The sequence below is a fragment of the Eublepharis macularius genome, chromosome 5 (genome assembly GCF_028583425.1).
Source record: "Eublepharis macularius isolate TG4126 chromosome 5, MPM_Emac_v1.0, whole genome shotgun sequence".
In the NCBI taxonomy this organism is placed as follows: Eukaryota; Metazoa; Chordata; class Lepidosauria; order Squamata; family Eublepharidae; genus Eublepharis; species Eublepharis macularius.
The window spans coordinates 80,613,766-80,629,890 of record NC_072794.1 but is presented as its reverse complement, the minus strand read 5'-3'; the positions used below and the strand labels follow the sequence as shown (position 1 = coordinate 80,629,890).

General features: G+C 41.9%; 1 pseudogene; it reads left to right on the top strand.

Annotated features, from left to right (window-relative positions):
* Positions 1-6,543: 6,543 nt before the first annotated feature.
* Positions 6,544-7,408, top strand: LOC129330354 (ankyrin repeat and SOCS box protein 9-like; annotated as a pseudogene).
* Positions 7,409-16,125: the final 8,717 nt, after the last annotated feature.

Below are 16,125 nucleotides of genomic sequence, written 5' to 3'. Positions count from 1 at the left end.
CTACCTGCCAAATAAGATCATTGTAACAAGCTCGGCTAGTGGTGCTCTAACTTATAGAAGTGAAGAGAGTGTAGAACTGGTGCCTATTCTTTTAGGCGAAAACATTTCTCTTCAACCAGGCCTTCAGATAATTTTTTTTAGCCACTTGTGATATTAAAACTCCTTCTTTATGGCCTGCTCCTTGTTTTTAAATTTTCATATGACTAATTTAACTGGTTATTATTATTATTATTATTGAGAGTTTAATTGCTGAAATATAATTACTGTATTATCAATTTAAAGCTAATTGTTTTTATTGTATAAAAACACAAGTAAAACAATTAAATAATTAGTTTCAAATGGTTAATACATTATTTAATTAAATTTCAGCAATAAAATTCTTAATAATAATAGCCAGTAAAATCAACAGTAAAATCAATAAAATCTTGGACAACATTTTCTGGACAGGAAGATGAGAGATATTCCAAACATGTAAGTAAGTAAGTAAGTAAGTAAGTAAGTAAGTAAGTAAGTAAGTAAGTAAGTAAGTAAGTAAGTAAGTAAGTAAACTATATAACTTGACATGCAAACAATGTTTCTACTGCTGCTCTTAGTTACGTCTTCCATTTTTATATATTTATTACATATATTGAATACAGCAGACATTTCAGTATGGCTGAGTAATAAATCTATAAGAGAACAAGATGTCTTTACACTGAGTGGAGTCAGGCAACACTATCAAGATGAAGTTTTACAGGGTAGATTTTTTTTGTCATCTATGTGCTACATCAGTCTGAGTTCCGGCAAATAACCCACAGACTCCGTCCTTGGGTTGGAATGGCCACAACTTTATTGATTACAGCTAGATGGAGCACTGGCCAGGCATATGGGCATGGATCCATGTTGGCATCGGAAGGCCCACTCACTGTCCGATGCATAACACTCCAGCCCCATGCTGGTGCACCTCAGCAAGCGTTCTTCCGCCACCAGCCATGCTGGATGGCCGTTGCCTCCCAATCCATTGGGGTGAGCTGCCCACGTGCCCCACTCACCCATTTAGGATCTGGCCCAATGCCTCAAACCTGCCACAGGAGGAAGGCCAAAGGCCTGACTCCTGCCAATGCTCCAACAGCTGTAGCCATAGTTGGAGCCACCCCCCCTCAAGGTTCCCATGTTTGATGCCCAGAGGTAGGCCAAAAAAAACCCCAAGGGAGCCCTGGCCAATCTGGCCCCTTGTGGGAAAAATTCCTTCCTGTCCCCTACAGGCGACCAGCACAACCGGCCCTGGGGATCTCCACTGGGACCCCCAGGGGCCCAACCGCATCCTCCTGAATAATGTCCTGATTTCTTTGCTCGTCCAGGTGTTGCCGCCATGCCTTTCGGCCTTCTCACCCAGGAGGATGCCATGCCTGTAACTAGATCAAACAAGGTTAGTGCTTTCTCCCATCCTGACATAGGCCATTTCCACAGGTTGTTAAAGCAACTGGCTACTTACTCAATGCTGGCTTGTTTTTTTTCACAGATTCCAGATGCCTCCGATATCAAAGCGGAAGCAGGCAGTTTGTCTTTCGTCTGATCAGCGTCTTTTCTGAGACCAGGATTTCCCGCTCTTTCCTGTGCCGGGTCAAGGACGCTGATCAGACGAAAGACAAACTGCCTGCTTCCGCTTTGAAATCAGAGGCATCTGGAATCTGTAAAAAACCCCGCCAGCATTGAGTAAGTAGCCCGTTGCTTTAACAACATGTGGAAACGGCCATAATCCAAGTACGCTCGAGAAGCCCATCTGCCAATAGCTATGCAGTCTGCTGACAGCCCCACCTCAGCTGTTGTGGCTGCCCCGATGCAAAATGAGTGAGAGTCAAACTCTGCTGGCAGAAGGCCTGCTGCTCGGAGGCTGGATTTCAGAACAGCTGTAAACTGGAACCTGTGAGTAAGCTCCCGTCAGCGTGGACCAGGAGTTGGCCTGCAGCTAAGGGGTGCTTGCCTAGATACTCTCTGATGGCCTGTACAGGGCAGGGGGCTCCCCTCCCCACTGCTCAGAGACATACCATTGCTCCTCACCCCTGCTGGTCCTTCTTGGAGCACCAGATTTTGGGCCACAAGCTGCCGCCCTAGAGCATGATGTCTACCACTGCCAGGGCCCTGCCCGATAGATCCCCAGATGAAGCAGCTACCAGTTCCCCAACCTGGAAGGCCTCGTAGAATGCTAAGCAGAAGGCCGCCCTGAATAGCGTGGTCTTGAAGGAAAAGCAACATACTCTGGGGTGGCACCTGAAAATACTTAGCAAGATGTCTGCCGTGATCAGCCACCTTATGGGGGGGTTCCCAGCAGGCCCAGCCCGCCATGGCCCACTGGGTCAGGAAGCTGCTAGTTGGGTCCATCCGACCTGTTACCCTGTAGAAAAATGAGATGGCCGCTATGTGCGTTCTGATGGTCTTGGGTGCGTGCCTGATCTTGTCCAACCCAGCCAAGTACTCCAAGAATGCCTCCTCTGGTACCTCGCCCTCCACCTGGCTGAGCCGTTCGGAGAGGAAGGCCATGAACGCAGAAAAAGCTGTCCTGTACGCCTGCCTGGTAGATGGTGCTAACGAGTTCAGGACTCCTTCGATGATCCAGTGTTTCCAAGCTCCCACAATGCCTCTGGGAAGCGGTCTGGGTGTTGTTCGGCATTCAGTGCCATGTCCCAAAATCTATTTTCCTGAAAGCGAAAAAGGGTGTCTACTATGTTGTTCTGCAGCCCCGAAATGTGGCAAGCTCTGAACACGATGTTGTGCTGCAGGCAGAGGAGTACCAGTCTGCATACTAGTTGCATGATTCGCTCCGAGTGTGATGACTGTCTGTTTACTACCCGCACCACCACTTGGTTGTCGCACCCAAAGAGGACTTTCCTGTTCTGGAACAAGTTGGTCCAGAGGACCACCACGACCAGGATCGGAAAGAGCTCCAGGAATGTAAGGTCACTGCCCCTCCAGGCTTCCCGCCATCTTTGTGTGCACCGTTGCCCTTCCCAGTACACTCCAAAACCCATACCCCCCACAGCATCAGAGTGCACCTGGAAAGCTGCCCCCATCTCCATGGGCTTGCGCCAAAAGGACACGCCATTATAGGCCTTCAAGAAGGTTTGCCATATCTGCAGATCTGTTATCAACTGTCCTGTGATCCGATTGTGGTGATGGGGCACCATCACTCCCACAGATGCCCTGATGAGGCGAGTACAGAATGGCCTCCCGGGTGCTACCACCCTGCAGGCAAAGTTCAGACTACCCAAAAGGGATTGAACCTCCTGCAGAGTCCTCTTGTCATGGAGCTCAGTGATAGTGAGGACTCCTCAGGAGCAGAGGAGCCTCGTGTAGCCAGCCCTGACTCCTCAGGAGGAGAGGAGCCTCGTGTAGTCAGGCCTGACTCAGCAGAGCCCAGAGATCAGGAAGAACAGCTGCTGGCTGATCAGCATCCACAGCCAGCAGCTGAGCCAGAAGCACCGACACCTTCTAGCTCCAACACCGCTAGTGAAGCGCAGTCAAGGATGTCCAAACCCCCAGCTTCACCCAGAGAGTACCGCAGACAAAGGCAACTTGTGGGGCTGCAGGAAAGGCAGCAAAGTGCATGCCTCCTGGCCAGATGCCAGCTGCTTGTGGAGAGTGATGAGGAGTGACCACAGGATAGCTCCCAAGCAGCTGGCTGCAAGCCCAGCCTCACTATAAAACTCAGCCACAGAAGACCAGGAGGCGTGGAAGCAACATGTCAGAATCCTGCTACTACCGCTCCATTGAACTGTGTCTTGTTCTTGTGACCTTTGGACTGTGCCTTGACTCTGCCTTTGCTTAGCCCTCAAACCTTGCTGTTAACCAATCATTGGACTGCCTGACCTTGCTATTTGGACTCTGGAATGGACTCTGACCACGCTACTGGACCAGCCCAGAGCACCTCTTCTTTGCCCCGAGCACATCGTCTACTTTCTCACGGAGAGCTCCCAGTTTGTCTTGGGGAGCCCTACATGAGCCCTACAGGGTAGATTGTTTTTTTTTTTAAAGTATTCTTTCTGTCAAGGATATTTTTATTCCAGCTTTCCTCCAATGAGCTCCAGGTGGTATACATGATTCTCCCTTCTCCATTTCATTCCTGCAACAACTTTGTGAAATACTTTAAGATGAAAGAAAATGGCTGGCCCAATATTACCTAGTAAGCTTTGTGACAGAATGGGGAGTTGAATCTCTCAGATCTTTTGACTAAGTATAATTTAATTATTCTGGAAGACATTGCCCATCACAAAAACACAGAGAGATGTATTTTAGGATAGGCCAGGATAGCATGGTGGTTACAGGGTCAGATTAGCATCTGGGAATCCTAGGTTTGAATCCTGCTCTGCCATGGAAGCTCACTGGGTGACCTTGGGCCAGTCACTGTCTTTCAACCTAGCCTGCCTTACAGAGTTGTTGTGAGGATAAAATAGAGGAGAGGAGAACTATGTGAACCACTTTGGGTCCCTATTGAGGAGAAAGATGGGGTGAAAATAAAGTAAACAATAAAAATAAATGTATCTCACACTTTCTCTTAAGGAGCTCAGCATTGTACCCATGATTCTCCACCATTTTATCCATATAACAACCCTGTGAGGTAGGTGAAAGGAACGATTGGCCCAAGATCACCCAGTGAAATTCACACTGCACTGAAAATATGAACCTGATTCTCCTTGATTCTAGTGCACCACTCTAACCACTACACTATACTGACTATTGCCAGTATGTTAAGTTGTTCTCATTTACTGCAAGTTTGAAAGAACGTGAACTAAAGATCTTGGAGTTCAGAAATAGTGTGTGTTATGGCCACATGTGGAGGCTGCTTTAAATTGCTGCTTGTAGAGGCTGTCACCGTGTGGTAAGCTGTCTGCACACATTGGCTCATCATTGACTCACTATAAAGTTTGAATATGTCTCAGTGTTCCTGCCAATGCCCAGAACAGAAGGAGAAGAGAGTGGTAGTTGTGTTGGGCAAAGAACTGACATAATTTGAGCTACTTTAATGTTCAGCAAAAATACTGTTTATTTACAAAATCTGTCCTGGAGACTGAGGGCAAATTCGAAACAGATACAATCAATAATGAAACATATATCTTAGTCTTTTGCTTGTCATCTTGATCTTTTAGATACAAAAGCAGTAACTGCTACTCCTGTTACAAAAATGTAAAAACTGCCATAAAGCACACTGTCAAAGATATGCTACAGTGATGTCATGACGCAAAGTACATGGCTGAAGCAGAAACTACTGCATAGACTAAACTTGCTACAGGATAAAATTTAAGGTGTCCTCTGCATGGTAGCCAGAATGTGTCTGCTGATTTTGAGTTACATCAGCAAAAGGATTTTGTCCACATGGACATTTCTGGTCTTGGAAAAGTTGATGATTTCCATATCCCACGATGGGGGAGGGGGTTAAACGTGAGTTAATAAAAACTTGAGATTTATTACCAAAACAGTTGGCCAGTCTCAGACTGGCAAATCTTGCCCACGTAACAAGCTACTTTCTGAACCATCCAACCAGCTTTTCTCCCTGCTGCAGAAATAACATAGCACACATGAAAGGTAATATTTTTTGCTATTAGTGAAGAAAGGGAAAAATGTGATCTTTGCTACAGTCTTGGGAATAATTTTCCAAAGCTACATAGAAAAAGCCAAAGTGAGCAGTGTTTTTCTTGGCAATGACCTGCCTGCTTAGCTCACATCAATAATTTTAATGCTTTATTTGTGGTTTGGTTTGTAGCAATTGGTGAAAGCCTGTAGAGAAAAAAAGTGACAAAATCTACTAAATATCCCCAAAGTTCATGAGGTTTGTTTTTTTAAAAATATGTACCACAGTTTGAGAAGCCCTAGAAACTGTATAGGCTCATAAAGTGGAGCTATAAAAGTTGTTTTATTTTACATTTTCAAACACCGCTGAACAACTTTTCATGAGGTTTTAGTTAGACCTTGGATGGTTTCGGGAGTTACAATGACAGGACTTTCCAGTGTTTTTGGAGATGACTAACTACTGTGCCATAACATTATCAAAAATGTAAATGTTATCTCTATTTGATGACTATTTTGGAATAATATGTGCAGCGGCTTTTCGTAGTCCGAAGTTAAGACTCTTCCCCCAGATTGACTTGGAAGGCCATTAAATTAATGTTTCATTTGGCACCAGTGGGTGAAAATACTCATCAAAAATAGAACAAAATGCTCTCTATGACCACTGCCCAGATGAGGGCTGCTGCTACTGCCATGTTGTTCTAATTGTTTCTTCTTGACACTCTCATGCTGCCTCATTTTGATGAGCCCATCACCTGGCTGTAGAAATGGAAGTCTCTGACTATAATTCTGTCTCAGATAATTTCCTTATGTAGGGGCCCATATTCACAATATTAAGCTACCAAGATGGAATTTGAACTCTCATGATCTCAACTGTGAAGTGAAATAACAGTAGTCCGGCTGTCCAGAGCTGCAGTGACCATGGAAGCAGAAAATGTGGGTGCCAGCTTGTCCTAGGAATCTCAAAGCCAGTCTCATTCAACTTATCTATCAAACCCATTGATGGGCAATTTTGTTTCCGACTGGTCTCCCTTACATGATGCTTCCATCCACGGGTGTTTGCTCACTCTGAAGAAACTCATCAATCAGGGGACCAGCGTGAACATCCTGACAGCTGACCATGTATCTCTTCTTCATGAAGCGTGTTTAGGGGGACATTCTGCTTGCGCTAATGTCTTATTAAAACATGGGGCCCATAGTTCCAATTTAATTTTCGTCCAAGGCTCCATCCTGAAATGTTAAATCAGCCAGTCAGATATGCTGCATTTGCCAGAACTTGATTCTAGCTTCAGACATGTTTCTTAAAACTTGCCAGGACTTGGAACTTGGAAACCACTTAACTCCCAAAATACGCAGCCGATTTGCACCAAACCAATAAGGGTAAATGGAGCTACTGTTGACTGGAACACGCCTTTATTCAATGCTTGTGTCAGTGGCAGCGCAGAGTGCTTGAACCTATTACTACAACATGGAGCCAGCCCACATGCTGTGTGTGATTTGGCATCACCTATTCATGAAGCTGCTAAAAGAGGCCATGTCAAATGTGTGGAGTCTCTTGTGTCCAATGGAGTCAAAGCAATCACAGTATCAAGCATCTTGGTACCCCACTCTATGTCGCTTGTGAACATCAGCAAGTGGACTGTGCCAAAAATTACTTGAGACAGGAGCAAGTGCAAATGACGGGAAAGGATTGGAGTCCCCTCTTCATGTGGCTGCTCAAAATGCCAGTGCTGAGCTGGTGCATTTGCTCATTGACTTTGAAGCAGACACAAGTGCCTTGAATGCCGAGGGCAAAAAGCCAACAGACCTGGTTCCACCAAACAGTCCATTAGCACAGAGATTTCCACAGAGACAAGGTGCCCATTAACCCCTTTTTTTCAGAATCAAAGTTTGTAAAGGAGCTGAAGCAAATGTGTATGATGCTCATTAGCATACATTATAGTGGACACTCAGAATCTATGCAGTTTTTTTCTCTTACACTAGTGTATATGCCAAATATTTGCTACATAGGCCTATTTCACTGTTATAGATTATTTTTGCCAGCATTGTCTCAGCAGTGTGAGAACATTTCTTCTAAGAACCTTAAATAAAGGACTTTGTGTAGCCTAAAAAAATAAATAATAGAACAAAATAGCATTTTAATCCAGACATTGGCAGAAACTTGGACAGTGCAACAGAGACAGTGGACAAGAGATGGTAAATCTGTATAACTTCACTGTAGGATTATGAAAGGAACTTCCTAGCAATAAGAGCACCTGCCCAGTGGAACAAGCTGCCCATGGAAGTCAGGGAATCTCTTTCACTGGTGGTTTAAAAGGGGAGTCTGGAGAAATATCTGCCAGGAATGTATTATGTCTATTGGAGTGGTTTTTATCCATTGGCCTCTGGGCTAGTCTTCACACTGCCTCCTGCCACTACAAGGCCAGATGCTGCCTCCATTTATGTATGATACATGTCACACACAGCCCTACCACAAAGACAAGTGTCCTGATACTGGGGTGAGAAGGAACTTCACAAACAGTGAAACTTGGTCAAATGACAACTATTATTATTCAGGACATTGAATGTTGATATGGACATTTTGAGAGTGGCTTGTTCTCCTCCCAGATAATAATGAGAAGCTGTTTGGTAGGTAGTATTTTAAATGCAGAAAATCAAGTCCATCCTTCTTAAGCATCAATGTGTGCAATGTAGATGGAAGGACACCCTGACCTGGATAGTCCAGGCAAGCCCAATCTTTTCAGATCTCGAAAACTAAGCAGGGTCAGCCTTGGTTAATAATTGGATGGGGGACCTCCAAAGAAGACAGGGTTGCAGAGGTAAGAAATGACAAACCACCTCTGTTAGTCTCATGCCATGAAAACCTTGCTAGGGATCTCCATAACTCAGCTATGACTTGATGGTTCTGTCCACCACAGATGGTTTATCCATGCATCTATACAGCCACCTATGGGTGGCAAGAGGAGACAATGGCCTATATTCCACTGAACATTCCACTAAGTGAGTGTATTCCATTAAGCAAAGTTTGAAGCCTTCCTCCAACTTGTGGGCCTTCCTCTAGTGGAAGAGCCACTGAAGTTGGAAGAAGATTCCCTATGTAGGGTACTGCCAAGTATAATCTTTCCCTAATGATGCTCCACTGAATATTTCATTATTTCACGTTTTCCTCCTATGGTACTTAATGATCACTGATTGTGTTAGAAGGAGAAACCAATGAGAGAGAGCGAGAGACCCAAGATGTAGAAGTGTTAGACAAGCAGACCGCAACATAGTTTCAGTGACTGTGAATGACATGGCTTTATAAATGTTTTCAAGATTTCTCCATAGGTTTATTACTCTGGTCCAGGGCAGCAAAAGAATGAAAAGATTATTAGAATACTGCAACAGCATCTTACCCTTTAGATGGAGTGCAGTTAGCTTGTAAGTAAAGGAGCAGACAGGAAGAGTCAGTGATTAAATTTCTGTATTTGAAAAGCAGCACCTGCCATAGATTCCCCCCATCTCACCCATCATCATAAATTTAGACAGATGGGAAGCCTCAGGTAAAAAATACCTGGCAGGGTACAGCAACCCCTCCCTGAGGTTAATAGACAGACAGTTCAGGTTATCAGAATAAGATTAAAAATAACCTCTGGCCATGACTTTGGAGATTAAAAGAAAACATTGGATGGGTGCCACATTGATCACATGGTGCCTTAAGTGAAATTACTTGAGAAACTGCCAGTACTGAGCAAATGGACTGGGAAAAAATATGGATTTTTGCTTTCAAAAATGCTTTATTCCTTGACTTTTATTCTTTGGGTTTGTTGACATTATCATTTTATTGTGGGGAAATAAATGGTGAACAAATGGATTCTGTAATAATCATAGTGTGGTCTGCTTTTAAAACTGTGAAGAGAGGGAGTTCTATGTTTTTAAGCCATGGCATGAGCAGACAACAGCCGCACAAAGCTTTCATTCAATGAACAGGAGCGATCTGATTGACAGCAACACTTTCCAAAGAATGCTTGTCTGGAATTTTGGTGGAAGGTGTTACATAGCTCCAAATATTTGTTGCTCAGTTTCTGTGGTAACAAGAGTGGAGTGGCTTAATACTGAGGCAACATGAATATGTGGTGCTTGGAACATTTCAGTGAGTTCTGAGTTCTGAGCTTCCATTGGGTTCCAACTCTACCTATTCCTCCTTTCTAAGCAAGAGGTATAGTTCAGTGCTTTGTACATGACCACAATGAAAATGGCTACTTATTAAGAACCTTAAAAGTCAAAAGTCAAGTTAGTTGTGTAATGCCTAAGAATATCTTCCTAAAATTAGATTCTTTAAGAAGAGACCACTGGGATCAGGCCCAGAGTCCTAGTCTAGCATTGTGTTTTTCACAGGGGCCAACCAATTACTGCTTTAAAAGGCAAGAGGTCTGTCCTGCTGTTGTCATCCAGCAACTGGTATTTAGTGGTACATCACATATCTATAGGAAGGGTGACTTTAGCTACTATATCTATTATTTATTTATTTATGTCAGAGACTCAAGGCAGATTACATAGTGTAAGATTAGTACAATCAATATCACGGACATTTCCATAAACAATGCCTTTGGATAAATAAATACAAGTTTACAAAGACGTAGCATTAACAAGAATCCAATACAGAGGTGAAGAAATGCTGAAACAGAGCATAAGCAATTCTAGGACTGACATACAACATATAAGTACCAGTAGGATCGTTCTTGAAGCATGGGTAGCACAGAGTAGCACATACTTAAGCAACAGAGAGGATGTAAGGCAACATAGTGGTGAAGTCACTTTACTAATAGGTGGCTGTAGATTTTAAAAAAAATGTTTTTAGTAAACTCCCCCCCCCAAAAAGAAACTGCCATGGTGTATTGTGTGGCACTATCTTGGATAAGATAATAGTAGCCTAAATTAACTGTTCCAGAAAACCTGAACACAATGACCATGCCTAGCATTGGCTTTACCTGCCAAAGCTGAAGGAAGCATCTGGCCAAGTGCTGGGTGTTGGAGGTGGTTGTCTGAGGGAGGAGGTAGCTGATGAGGGCATTTGGGGTGACTTGGGCTTTCTCCTTGGGTGATGTAAGGAATGAATCCAACCCTAATTGTCATATGCATTAGCACAGATTGGTATCATCATTTCATTCTTTGGAAAGGAATGTGTGGTGGTGTGTATAATCCTTTCCCATACTCTGGCCCACTTGATAAACGCAGCCAGTTATCTGGGCAACTGTTTCTTATATAACGTTATCGAGAGAATCTGTGTGATAACTTGGTTGTATAAACAGATCCTCCCATAGCTGAGGCATATTTTAACTATGCCAACACAATCTATCAGTGAAGGGTCATATCTCTGGAAAGGGTCATAGAAGGGTCATATCCCTTTCCCTTCTAGGACGTACAATTTTCTGTGGAGCTTCAAGAGCACTAATGGGCCAGGAGAATTTTTTCTTCTTCATTTACCATTAATTCACCGTTGTTTCACCTATGACACTCATTCCTGATTTCTTTCCTCTTCCATTACTTGGTTCTTTTAAGCTCCACTGGCAATTATCATCATCATCATCATCATCATCATCATCATCATCATCATCATCCTATGTTCTTATATGATCAGAGTTTTGGTAATAATAACTAAACTTCCTAGAATCGCAGAGAAGGCAGACTTTGTTCACATGTGATGCACATATAAATGGGCAATAGATTACTGGAAACAAGTGGTGGAAAGTATATCAGTCAGATTAGAGAGACAGATGGTCTATCAACAGGAGATCTTAATGATAAATTGTGTAGTTGACATGCCTAAAAATCTTCATGCAGTAGCTTTACATATGAGTACCACAGCCAAATTGGTCTTTGCTAGGAACTGGAAGCAAAAAGAAAAAAGTCAAAATTCAGAGACCTACACACTGGTGAAACTAATGATCTATCACCAAACAGATACTTCCAGATTAGAATAATTACAGTCAAGGTTTGTGCACAGAATGGCTCTTGCAGCAGAGTGAGTGAGAGTGAGTGAGTGAGTGAGAGAGAGAGAGAGAGAGAGAGAGAGAATGTGCTTGTAATTTCACATGGTTTATGTAGTCTGGGTAGATATGTTCATCTTGTACGTATTACACAGAATTTTAAAAGTATACATATCTTTCAATTTTTTTAAAAAAAAACCTAGCTGAAATGGGAATGTTCTTATCATGTTTCCTTAATAGAAGAAATAGTGAGAGGCTTCTCTCAGGATGGTGTTTTAACATGTGGGGGACAGTCTAGGGAAGAGCCTGGTCCATGCTCCATTCAGTCTAACCTGCTTACTTTCAAAAAATGAGGTGTTAAGGTAAAGGGAGCCAGACGACTCAACTTGGATACTCAGACAAAGGTGTATTTAGGAGACCTCTCTCATTTAATTATGAAGGGTCAAACAACTTGCTAATTTATGACTTGGTTCATGCTTAAACAAACACCCCAAATGGAACACTGAAACTAAACAAATTGAGAGATTTGGTGAAACACGTGAAACGTTTGAGCATATGCCAGGTGTAATGAAGTGGAAAATGTTCGCACCACAGGGCTATGTTACAATACACCTGTACAAATAAAATGAAAGCCAGGACTGTCTGATAATCAACTACTGCCTCTTTAATTGCTTCTATATTCTCATATATTATAGCTGATTGGGCTGGAGAAAAAGGCAGCTTTAAATTTGGAAGGTGTATTTGCTTATGTCTACTGAAGCACAGCTTCACCTGTATTTCAGCGCCTAATACCTACACTTTCTGTCAGAAAGTCAGAAATGCTCACATGACCGCACTTGCAAATAAATATGCAGTTTATATGTTGGACTTCTCCAACAAACACTTAAAAGGTTGGCAAGCAGTATGTATTCTTAAACACCAGCTTGCAAAGGCAAAAGCACATTTTTAGGTCTCATTGCATTTCGCCTCCTCTACTCATCACTAAAAGGGAATGCCATAATTTATTTCTTACTTGCCTAAAACAGAGAAGGGCACGATTCCACTTTCTCTCGTTGAAATAGTGATGTTGTCCTTACTAATTTTTTAATTTTTAAAGCAATCTTTGTATCAGAGATGTGTGCTCAGAAAACATCTAAGAATTGACCTTTTTAAATAGACGGAACTAATGCAACATAATAATGTTTGGGAATTCTTGGATCTGACCATAATGCTGCTGACACCCCATATCAGGTTTCCGTTTCCTTAACATTGGCTTCCTGCCATTGGGGGGGCAGGGTACACTTTGCCAATGTACCCCAGACAAGCTCCTGGACTTGTCAATGGATATACAGGCTAGTGCTTTTACACCTTCTTTCAGCTGCATCTGGCTCCTAAGCTAGCCCCTTATTTAGCCTCTGCTGATCTAGCCATGCTGATCCATGGTATCATAACTTCAAGAATGGACTTCTGTAACATGCGTTAGGTGGGGCTGCCTTTGAAGACATCTTGGAACGAGGGCTGCCAGTTGCATGCTTGATCTTAGCCAGTTGAAGAGTAGGAGAAAATTGGGAGGTGTATGACATCATGGATGTGACATCACTTCTGATTGTAATGTCTGCAATGCTGTAGGAATTTCATCAGTGTGTATGGTCTTTACCACAGAGATTGGAGGAATTCCTACAGCCTTGTTGATGTGGTAAAGTCACTTCAGGGTGATCATTCCAAAGTGATTTCTCCATGTCAGTGGTGTTCCCCCGCCCCATGCTCCACTCCCCCAAAAGCTCAGATGCCTCAGTCGGTGCAGAACATGGCCTTATTCTTCTCATATGTATTGGGTAGACTACAAAAAATTACAGGTGGAAATATTTTTCCTTTTAAAACCAAAGAAAGTAAGTTACAAAAAGGGTAAAAAAATATTCTAAACTAGCATAACAGGTACAATGCAAGAAAATGAATAAAAGTAATCAAAAAATTTTTTTATTGATCAGAAATATATTTAAAAAGAAAAGGTGTACCAATAGAAAGTGCATAAAAACTTATACAAACACTAAATTTGGAATTAGTTTGAAACTTATACAAACTTCGTACATTTGAAAGGGGAGGCTGTGGCGGGGAGGGGCGGGGCCTCACACCTATTATATCAGCTAAGTTGAGAACTGCATGTGCATGGTAGTCATTCTGCTTAACTTCATATTGCCCGTTTTGGGGATGAAGAGAGAACAATATTTTAGTGCACATTTGGAAGATGAGCCAGGAGTGCAGAAACCCTCTCCTTTATTCTGGCTGACCTTGTACTTCTTTCATGACTGGCATGGGGACGAGCCACTTGACTGTTAGAGGGAATGATAAAATGATGAATCAAAGTAATAGGTTTCATCCTCTAAATCATATTGCCTGCAAAGCAGGTACAAACTTATCACAGAGAAATGACCAAGTGGAGACAGCTTCAGCTAATGAACATCCAACTATGAATTGTGAATCAAACGTTGCATCACCTTTGTGAACTTCATGACAGAATAAGTCATACATTGAATTCCCACCCCCCATGACTTTGTTGATTTCACAATATGCCGCATGTTACATTGATAATATGTTGTCTACCATCTGTTAGTTTCAAAATTGAACCAGTGAGTAATATGTTTAGCTTGCCAGTGATCTAGCTTGTGATTGGATGACTGTGTACATATAACATGGTATATTCAGGGCTTAATTTTGAGGGAAAGTTAACAGGCCAGAATCTTTTCTCAGGTTCAAACCTGAAACGTGAAAAAATATTAAAGGAGAGTACTTGTGTTGAATGGCTGAGTCTGTTCATTTTTGGGAAAAAATGTGTCAGAAATAAAGATTAAGAAGAGGCATCTTTCAGCATATAGCAAATGAAGCTTCTTCACCACAGAGTTGCTGTAACCTTCCTTCACACAGCTAGAATTAAAGGTTAGGCTTCTAGCATAGCAATCCTAAACAGAGTTTCAAGCGTACTGAAGTTATTGGACTTAAAATAGAGTAAGTTTGATTAGGAATGCACTGTTGATCACAGTGTGTTAATTTCAGACAAATGTAAGTGCCAGCACTTATTTTATAAATTAACTACTGGCTACAAGACAGATGTCTCTGGACCAATGTTTAATTTACAAGGATTGTTGACCAGAAATGTTATTCCTAGTTAATCTTGACCCCTTTCAACTATTTAAAATCATGTTAAATGATTGTTTTTGTTCTTTTATGTACTGTTTATTATCATTTTGTTTTTAAATATAAACCTTTAAAAACTATTTAAAATTAGTATTTGATTTAATTAAATATATAGTATTAAGCAAGTAATTATTTTTAATTTTTATACATGTACTTGTTTAGGTAGGTTTTTTTGTTTCTTAGAATATTCTTGGTTTTTCATGGGAATAACATTAAGGGTCAAAGAATAGTTCTTCTGACAGCAGTGCAAGAAATTCTAAGGTAGTCATTGGTTGATATAACTTGACCCTTTCTTTTAGTCCCTGAATTAATTTAGAATTTCTTTCCTTGGGGCCCTAATTGTTATATCTGTATCTTTATGGGAGAAAATGTAATGTGTTTTCTGTTGCCCTGGATTCCACTGGCAGTCCAAAGATCAACCTTGGATTACTTTTCAAGTCTCTGAAGCATGGAACTGTCTGGAAACTTCTGGGAATTAACAGGAACTCCTTATAACCAATCATTGCCTACATTTTCACGATGAGGCATGCCCATAGAGGATAAAGCAATTAGAGATGCTTGAAATATTTTGTGCAGCTAGGCCTGTGAATGCACACAAACTGGATATTGCAACAAAAATTCATGAACCCAATGAAGGAAAGAACATAACATGGACAGGTAACAGAAGAACCCTAGGCCTCAACATTTGTTATCATGAAACCTCTCCTACACTTTCAGGATCAAGAATAAAGAGAGGATTTATATGACCTGTAGTGCCTCAAAGCAACTTGAATTCACTCATTGTTCAAAGCCTCAGCGTTTTTGTGTGTGCATGTGTGTAACGGGGAAGTGGGGATACAAATCCAGCATGGAAAGAGCTGTATTGAAGAAATGTGAAATTAAACTTCCTCGAAGGTATTGGAAGGTGCTTTGCTTTGAACACTGATGGTATTTGGTGATTGGAGTGCTGATTTTGTATTAATAATGTGTAATAGCAGTGTGCACAGAAAAAGTTTATTTTTCAGTTTCAGGGGTTCTAGAATAATTTAGTTTCTTTACTTGTTTGTTCCGGGTCGGTTGGGAACTAATCCATTTGGGTTTTTTTCATTTTCATATGTTTTGGGCTATTGTCTATGTGTTGGCCGCATATGTGCAAGCATACACTGGTCTTTTCAAGTGAGGGTGGGGAAACAAGGCTCTGGGGCAGGTTTTTTCGCACTTAACCAAAAACAGTATCAACCATTAGTCCCCCTCCTAGTCTAAATCATTGATCCACTGAGTTTTGCCTCAAGCACAATAACACATACAACAGATCCACAGAAGGCGAGTGTTGGCAGGTGGGGCGGCAGCAGCAGCGAGGTATTCCCAAATAGGAGAGCTCTCACACCAGTGCAGTGCAGTAATATTAAAAACAAGCCTGCTACATGTTAACTTATTTCTTTTTCTTTAATGTCAATAACTTACT